This window comes from Amaranthus tricolor, chromosome 11 (genome assembly GCF_026212465.1).
Source record: "Amaranthus tricolor cultivar Red isolate AtriRed21 chromosome 11, ASM2621246v1, whole genome shotgun sequence".
Lineage (NCBI taxonomy): Eukaryota > Viridiplantae > Streptophyta > Magnoliopsida > Caryophyllales > Amaranthaceae > Amaranthus > Amaranthus tricolor.
In genome coordinates this window covers 11,600,213-11,610,404 of record NC_080057.1, presented here as the reverse complement: position 1 = coordinate 11,610,404, position 10,192 = coordinate 11,600,213, and positions in this window count along the sequence as shown.

Here is a 10,192-nt window from a genome sequence, read left to right as displayed (position 1 = left end):
ATTAGATTTTACCAATAGTAATAATTTAAGAACGTAACAAATACTTATGGCATCTATGTTTTCGACTCCAACCTCCTTCACGGATTTTAAGATATCGTCCATGTATTTCAGAGTGTAATAGCCGCAATCAACGGGATTAGAAGGTTGTCGAAAGCACTAAGAGAAAATAGATGTTAGTGCCAAAGAAGCATAAAAACGCATAAAATCGCAACTTAATACGTAATTTCTAGCATACGAATATGATTTTCAATTCTAACCACTTCAACGCAATAATATAGACCAAATAGTGTTGTGTGACAAGTTTCGCGCAAATCAAACCAAGTTGGAGCAACTTTATGCACAAAAGTGCCAAAAACGCTTAAAAACGCATAAAATCGCAACTTAACACGTAATTTCTAGCGTACGACAATGATTTTCAATTCTAACCACTTCAACACAATAATATATACCAAATAGTGTTGTGTGCCAAGTTTCGTGCAAAACATACCAAGTTTGAGCTGCTTTATGCGCAAAAGTGCCAAAAACAGTTAAAAACCCTTAAAATCGCAACTTAACACCTAGCTAATTTCTACCATATGACAATGATTTTAAATTCTAACCACTCCAACACAATAATATATACCAAATAATGTTGTATGCCAAGTTTCGTGCAAATCAAATCAAGTTTGAGCTACTTTATGCGCAAAAGTGCCAAAAACGCTTAAAAACGCATAAAATCGCAACTTAACACGTAAATTCTAGCATACGACAATGATTTTCAATTCTAACCACTTTAACACAAAAATTTATACCAAATAGTGTTGTGTGCCAAGTTTCGTGCAAAAGATACTAAGTTTGAGCTACTTTATGCGCAAAAGTGCCAAAAACGGCTAAAAACTCTTAAAATCGCAACTTAACACCTAATTTCTACTATATGACAATGATTTTCAATTCTAACCACTTCAACACAATAATATATACCAAATAGTGTTGTGTGCCAAGTTTCGTGCAAAACAAACCAAGTTTGAGTTACTTTATGCGCAAACGTGCCAAAAATGCTTAAAAACCCTTAAAATTGCAAGTTAACACGTAATTTCTAGCATATGACAATGATTTTCAATTCCAACCACTTCAACACAATAATATATACCAAATAGTGTTGTGTGCCAAGTTTCGTGCAAAACAAACCATGTTTGAGCTAATTTTTTCGCAAACGTGCCAAAAACGCTTAAAAACCCTTAAAATCGCAACTTAACACGTAATTTCTAGCATATGACAATGATTTTCAATTCTAACCACTTCAACACAATAATATCTAGCAAATAGTGTTGTGTGCGAAGTTTCGTGCAAAACAAACCAAGTTTGAACTACTTTATGCACAAACGTGCCAAACACGGTTAAAAACCCTTAAAATTTCAACTATGATTTTCTGTTTCTGTTTTAAGTGCCCATGTAATAGCACGTACGTTTTAATTAGGCGTGTGCTAATATAGCTGTTATGTTAGTTGAGAGTTCTATATAAGGAGAGCCGCACTTGTGTAATAAACAAGAATAGAAGATAGCAGCTGCAGAGGAACAGAACACAACAGCAGCAGCAACAACCCAGCCCGTTGACCAGCCCACCTTGCAGCATGACCCAAGCCTTGACCATGGAGATCTGGGCCTAACCAATCATGAGGACGTCATCACTATACATAGTCCTAGCCATAAAGGTCCAAGAGCCATGCTGGTAGTGCATACAATCACCTAGAACACAAGCACTAGGGAACCCAGTTGCTGATCCTAATCAGAATAGCACAGCAGCACAACTTGTGACCAGGTCACCTTGCACGACACGTGGAGACCAAACCTGTGCACCTAGGACCTGAGCTACAGTACAAATGGCATCTTCATACAAGGATCTTTCCATCAAGACTCTAAGTGTCCATTTCAAAGCATGGATAGTCATTCAAAAAGTGAGCCCAAGGTCACCCAGTCGCCAGTTTCAGTTTGAAGGCATTGTAGAGTATTTTAGTTGTATGTTATGTTTTTAAGTGTGCAAATGTTTTACACGTGGTTGTTTTTAGCCGTTAGAGTATAAAAATCTATAAATAAGACTCTGATCTAGGTCTTGTGTAAATGTATCCAACATTGATTAATTTAGTTTCATTTCTCAAATTCACGCGCGAAAGTACGAAAAACGGTTAAAAACCATTAAAATTGCAACTTCACACGTAATTTCTAGCATACGACAATGATTTTCAATTCTAACATCTTCAACACAATAATATAGACCAAATAGTGCTGTGTGCCAAGTTTCTTGCAAAAAAAAAAGTTTGAGCTACTTTATGCGCAAACGTGCCAAAAACGGTTAAAAACCCTTAAAATCGCAACTTAATACGTAATTTCTAGCATATGAAAATGATTTTCAATTCTAACCACTTAAACACAATAATATATACCAAATAGTGTAGTGTGCCAACTTTCGTGCAAAACAAACCAAGTTTGAGCTACTTTATGCGCAAACGTGCCAAAAACGCTTAAAAACCCTTAAAATCGCAACTTAACACGTAATTTCTACCATATGACAATGATTTTCAATTCTAACCACTTCAACACAATAATATATACCAAATAGTGTTGTGTGCCAATTTTCGTGCAAAACAAACCAAGTTTGAGCTACTTTATGAGCAAACGTGCCAAAAACGCTTAAAAACCCTTAAAATCGTAACTTAACACGTAATTTCTAGCATACGACAATGATTTTCAATTCTAACTAATTCAACACAATAATATATACCAAATATTTTTGTGTGCCAAGTTTCGTGCAAAACAAACCAAGTTTGAGCTACTTTATGCGCAAAAGTGCCAAAAACGCTTAGAAACGCATAAAATCGAATTTGTGTACCTTTATTGCTGTGCATTTTGGAAATGTGGCTCTGGATGTAGATCCCATTTGTCCACGCACTTTTTTCATTGTGCTGAAACGCATGGGAAAAGTAATACTATTTACATATATATATAATATATATATATATATATATATATATATATATATATATATATATATATATATATATATATATATATATATATATATATATATATATATATATATATATATATATATATATATATAACACTTAATTAAATAAAATTGGTAAAATAATTAATATTATGTACGCATTCAACAATGCTTTGAATTTTGTGTTGCGAGGCGGGCTTTGAGGTTTTTGTAATGAGTCGAAGACGTGCACAGTGTTCGTTAAAGGACATATGACCAAAAGTATCCAATGCAAACTGCAAACGAAAATTTAAAATCAACAAATTAGAGATTAGCTGACTTTAAAAATCAAAAGATAAGTTCAATTTCAAAAATAAAACTTACTCTTCCACATATGGAGCCAGAATGAATGTGTGTTTAGATGCAAGGGAATTAGTCAAAGCAGTCTCAATGTATGCTCTGACGTCATCTGGATCATTTACACATTTACTACCCGAAATCGACTTTGGACAAAACCATCCAATTTTTATTGGAGGTTTGCAAGAATTTAGCTCCTTATAAGCCGCACTAAACTCACAAATAAGAAATTTTGTTAGTAATTCGGTTATTAAAACAATTAAACAACAATGCCTAACTTGTAAGATAATTAACATTACCTCATGTAGACATGGAAAAGAGCTACGTTCAGCATCTCTCCTCTCAAAAATTGCCCGATGTCACTAGGACCAATAATTACAAACAGGCTCTCTAAGAAGCAGTATTGCTCCTTCAGCAGGTTCAGAATGAGTGGGTCCTCCTCACTTATGCGAGATGCACAATAATGCAGCCATTTGCAATCTTGAGAGAGATGTTTTAGCTCCTCGTCAGTCAAAATGGGAGTGCTTGGCATCGACTTTGACCCAGTCGACACCTTTGCTGAGGAACCGACTTCTCTCCAAGATCCCTTTGGACTCTTTTGCTATTTTAATTTATACAGTTAAATTAGTGTGAGCATGAAATTAAAAAAATAAAAATAAATAAGGTACAAATGATTCTTACCATGTTAGTGAATCGGACCCAAGCATATGGCCATGTGACGAAACTACCTAGGGCATGTGATAGTTTCTCAAGGCTCCATGCTGGCATTGGAACCGGGAGTGAGAAATCTTCAAACCCCTTTACAAGAGTTTCCACGGCCACACTGATGTGGCCACTTGTAACAGGCATTGAATGCACTGTTTGGCCCTCTTTGTTTGGCTGGGCCACACCATATGCAACCTCAGTTAAGTCGCCATCACTAGCAACACCTAACTGAGGCAGCAAAAGAGAACAAGGAGTCGCCTCCTGAAAATTATGTCGTTTAGTATAATAAGCATCATAATAAAATATTAAAACGCGTTGCAACATAAATTAATAAGTGCTTATATGTTTAAAAACTATGTACCTGTAGCACTGGCTCTGGAGTTGGCTCCGGATTTTGATCAACGAAGTTTATGTTCTCCGGTGTGGGGTTTTTCCCTTCAGGGGTATTAGTGATGAGCTGGGGTACTACGGGGGTAATGGGCTCGGGTGTTGGCTCGATCAAAGCGTTAGGATCCCCATGTTGACTTTCCTGATCCTCGACAATTAGGTTTGCCAAGTCAACAATGGGTGCTCCCATCTTCTGCAACACGGCGGCCAGCTTGGCGAGAACGTCCTTCGTAAACTCCGCTCGGAGGGTTGCTACATCATCCCGCAGCGCCGTTCGGGATTGAGTAGCAACACACTCTTTGCCGAATGCCTTCTGTAACCCCACGCGGACGCCTCCTTTTTCGACTACCCGCCCACTGTGGTCCTTTCCCTAAGACCATATGCAATGCGTCAACATTGCCTCTTAGGGTGAACTCCCCCGTAGCTTCTTTTTCCTTCCAGCCCATCTGTTCAAATAAAAAGTGACATATATAGAAATTAATATAAGTACATAAAAGCCAAAGAATACAAAACAAATCAAGAATATACTTAATAATTTCAAAACTCACCACAGCATCAGCAACCTTCTTCGTTCCCAAATCATTAATGGTAAATTTACCACTTGCATCTCGGGAATGAAGCCCGCAATACCAATCACGCACCCGATCTCCAGCAGGAGTATTCACGGATGCGGAGGTAGTCGTAGATGAGGGCGTGGAAGAACTTTGATTGGGGTATAAACCTGCATCCACCCATTCTTTTCGGACCTCATCGTACGTTTTCTGGCCCAAGCGATGGTAAAACTTCCTTTTGCTTGCAGAATCAGAAGCTTTACCACGCTTTTCCTATTAATCAATAGAAATCGAATGTTATGTATTAGTTTAATGACTGAATCAAAAGAAGTAAATTCAAATTGGTAAACTATAATATAATATGAAATACTTACAACTTCTATGGGAGTTGTTCTTTAGGCAACAAAGGCCTCCCAATCCCTCTTCGATATGTGACCCTATATTTCGTAGGGCATCTTCGAATTCTTCGTAAACCAGCCAGTTACTAGCTTGGATTTGAAATCTCTGAATCTTTCAGCAATAGCTGAAAGAAACACATTCTTCTTGTCCTCATCGCTCTCGATGTGGAAAAGATTCTACAAAAAAAAATTATATTTATTACTGTCAATCAAATTAATTTTAAAATGAAACTAAATGAGTAAAAATAATAAAGTTGCTTACCACAGTGTCAATCCATAGAGAGTTCTTCAAACCCTCTGGAACCTCGTTCCATGCGTGCAATATGGAAAGCTTGCGGATACATAGACCCACTTGTTTTCCATATTGCCGACGTCATTTTCCGCAGGGTTGAACCAATGCATTGTATTCCAAATGCATGGGTTCTTTGACTTTGAGGTTTTTCGTAGGACCTCGCCCTTTTCTTTTCTTACTGGTAGTGGGAGCATCCATTGGTGTGGCGTCTTCAGTCTCAAAATCATTGTCAATCGGTGGAGCGTCTTCAGCCATACGCTCGTATCTCACAATTTGGTCATCTTCGCTGTCATAACTACGATGCTCATTATCCGAGGTCTCAATCTCAGGGACAATTTCGTCTCTGAATATATGCATTGTATATTAGTACCTGAAAGAGTATGAATATAAATATATTAGAACATAAGCTAAGTAATATTAAGAATATGACTATGATTTACAATTCTAATACGTTCAACACAATAATATATAACAAATAGTGTGATGTGAAAAGTTTCATGCAAAACAAACCAAGTGCCAAAAAAACTTTAAAAAGCTTTAAATTCTTATCTTGTGAATCACTTAATTGAAATGTATTCCTTCCGTGTGATCTACACGCATATAACCAACATCTACATCATCTACATCATCTTGATCCACTGATTTTGGATTGATAAAGGGAGGGGAGTCTTCAAAAGCATCATATTCTTCCTCATCCTCAACATCACCAATACCAAGGATACTTCTTTTTCCCGGTGCAACAATAGACCATTTTTTATCAGACAGGTCTACAATGTAGAATACTTGCTTGGCTTGTGTGGCTAGTATGAATGACTCCTCACTATCACGCAAACGAGCTAAGTCTACAAGAGTAAATCCATAAGGGTCGTCATTTTTTATTTATCGTTGATTATTATCTACCCACTTACATTTGAAAAGAGCAATATTGAAAGTAGAGTAGTCAAGCTCCCATATTTCATGTACCCGCCCGTAGTGTACCAATTTAGCATCAACCGGCGCTTGATCCTTCGCACTCGCGTAAAATGTAGATGACGCCAAAATAGAAACCCCACTATTCTGTAGATACGATGACTTCTTGTCTTCAACCTCAGTCCAAAATGTGAAGCCATTGACATCATAACACTCATATTTGTTGACATCATCACGAGGACCAAAAGCTAACCACTTAACAATTTCGGATACACCCTTAAGTTCTTCGCATATTACTCGATTATGAAACCAATTAATAAACGTCTTGTTATGCAACTGCATTAATGCCCTATCCCCTTTAGAAGGATGTTTTGCGCGCAATATATTAAAATGCTCACTCAAAAAAAGATGAACTTCCGGAATATGATGCAACACATACAAGTGTGCTTATAGAAGGCTTTCTCGAGGAGGTGTGACCAATTTGGAGCCAATTGTTCCTTTTCCCTCAAGCCTTCCTTCATGTCTAGAGGTGGGAAGTCCAATAGGCTTTGCCATGGCCAAATACTCGGCTATAAAGTTACTAATCTCTTCGCTCACAGTGCCTTGAATCATACTCTCCTCGAGTTGTGCTGGATTCCTCACCTTGTTTTGTAAAACACCCATGTGTCTTTCAAAAGGATAACACCACCTTAAAAAAACTGAACCCAAAAGCTTGATCTCACGAACGAGATGGACAATAAGATGAACCATTATGTCAAAGAAAGAAGGTGGAAAATACATCTCAAACTTGCATAGAGTTACAATCACGTCGAGTTGAAGTGCATCAAGTTTAAAGGGATCAAGAACTTTACTACAAATTGTGTTGAAGAACGAACATTGCTCGGTAATAGCATATCTCACATGTTTTGGCAGTATTCCACGGATTGCAATTGGTAAGAACACTTGCATCATTACATGGCAATCGTGAGATTTCATGCTTCCCTACTTCAGCTCACCATTTAGGCTCACAAATCTCTTCATGTTGGATGAGTACCCAGACGGAACCTTAATGCTATACAAACACTCACAAAAGGTTCGCTTTTCTGCTTTGGACAATGTGTAGCAAGCTGGAGGCAAATAAACTTTGTCATTACTCATCTTCTTCTTACTGCCACCAACTTCATCAGCTCTATTTCTTTTCTTACTCACCTTAACATGTGCCCACAACTCCGGACGAAGACCCTTACATTCAAACCAATTTCGCACGGCCCTAACATCCTTTGTCTTACCCGGAATGTTCATGAGAGTCCCGAGTATGGCATCGCATACATTATTTTCTATAGGCATAACGTCAAGACAATGCCTAACCTGTAGATCTCTCCAATATGGAAGCTTCCAAAATGTTGATTCTTTTTTCAATAATCGGTCTTCACCCCCTTGCACTTGCCCCGTTTTACCAAATACAATCTCAACTCCCTTAACCTGTTCATAAACCTCATAACCGGTCAACGGTCGACGAGCTACACGGTCCTCAACCTCCCCGTTGAACAACTTCTTCTTCTTACGATATTGGTGGTCTCGTGGGAGGAACTTTCGATGGTGCATGAATACGTGTTTGCACTTAGGAATCCACGTGGATTCCATGTCACCGATACATATTGGGCATGCTTTCTTCCCTTTATTCTTATACCCCGATAAGTTGCCATATGCCGGAAAATCATTAACGGTGCATAAAAGCATTGCACACAAGGTGAACTCCTCATTAGCATATGCATCAAACACTGAAACGCCTTCATCCCACATCTTTCTCAAATCCTCAACGAGAGGTGCAAGATACACATCTATGTCATTGCCACGTTGTTTAGGACCCGAGATAAGAAGCGAAAGCATTATGTACTTACGCTTCATACACAACCAAGGTGGCAAATTATAGATGACTAAAAGTACCGGCCAAGTACTATGTTGAGAACTTAGATTGCCGAATGGGTTCATTCCATCCGTACACAGTCCGACCATTAAATTACGAACCTCATCCCCAAAAGTCTTATGCAACCTATCAATACTCTTTTACTCCGAAGAATCAGATGGATGTGTGACCAAGTGACCTTTCTTCAAATTTAACGCATCTTTCTTTATTGAAAACAAGCGCTTGAATCTAGGTATTATTGGAAGATACCACAATACCTTAGCTGGGGGCCCTTTAGCATCCCGAGCCCCTTTACGCTTGTAGCGCGATAACCCACACCTAGGACACTCTTCTAATTTCTCGTTTTCATTCCGATACAACACACAATCATTCGGACACGCATGAATCTTCTGGTACTCTAAGTCGAAAGGACACATGAGCTTTTTGGCATAAATGTCGACTTTGGAAGTTCATTTCCCTCAGGAAGCATCTCACCTAACGCTTCTAATAACATTGTGAAACTAGCGTCACTCCAATTGAACTTTGACTTAATGTTGAAAATTGTCAACACTGCTGTTAGTTTGGTGAACTTTGTACATCCAGGGTACAAAGGCTTTTGAGAAGCCTCTGTCAACAAGTTAAAAACACGAGGACATTTTCCTAACTCATCCTCGACTCCCTCCATCATCTCATCAATACGATCAACATCCTCATCGACATTCGCTTCATCTGTCTCATACCCATCAACTTGATCTACTACATCCTCATTGACATCGGCCACATTATTGATGTCCTCAACAACACTTTTCTCTTTGAAAACTCCCTCCTCACCATGCCAAACCCAAACATGATATTGAGGCCTAAACCCACGTCGAAGTATGTGCTCCCTAAGGATATCAACACTATCTACCTTTGATACATTGCCACAACTGACACGTGGGCAATAAAAACAAAATCCCCCCGTCCTAACTTGATGTTCAACCGCAATACTACAAAATTCTATTACGCCATCAATAAATTCCGACAATTCAATGCTTCCATACATCCAAGAGCGATCTTTTGTCATCCTAATTAGTGTGATTAATTGATTCAAAACAAAATTAATACACAAGTTTTAAACATATATAATTATTTCTAACAAACATATTTAACCCTAAAAAAATATACTCTTATTTATACCAAATCTATTTAACCCTAAATATACATACTTCATATTCTAATTCTATACTTCATACTTCAATATTAAGCACTACATTGTAAATAAAATCATATTCTAATTCTAATAGTTAAAGACATAACTATAACAACAAACCACATTTTTAACCAATTACACAAATATTTAAAAAACTAATCACATAAACTTGAATAATGTAAAATTAACAAATAGTAAAATTTTGCTCAAATAGTATCCAGATTTGCAAATAACAATTCAAACAAAAATTCACTACATTACTAAATTACATGTTAAACAAAAAGATATGAACTTGCAAATTAGTAAAATAAATATAATTACCTTGATTTCACGTGGGTTGTGTTATCTACAACGAAAAACAAAGAAACAAAATTAGTATACAAATGGTTGCCATAATTTTCGAGTTTTTTCATGAATATCTTGCAAAACTTAAATGCTTAACAAATTAAAAGGAGAAAAAATACCTTAATGTCGTGGGTTTTGAAGATGAACAAGACCCAAGTATTAAATTTTGTGGGTTTATGAACCAAGAAGATGAAGAACTCTTAACACTA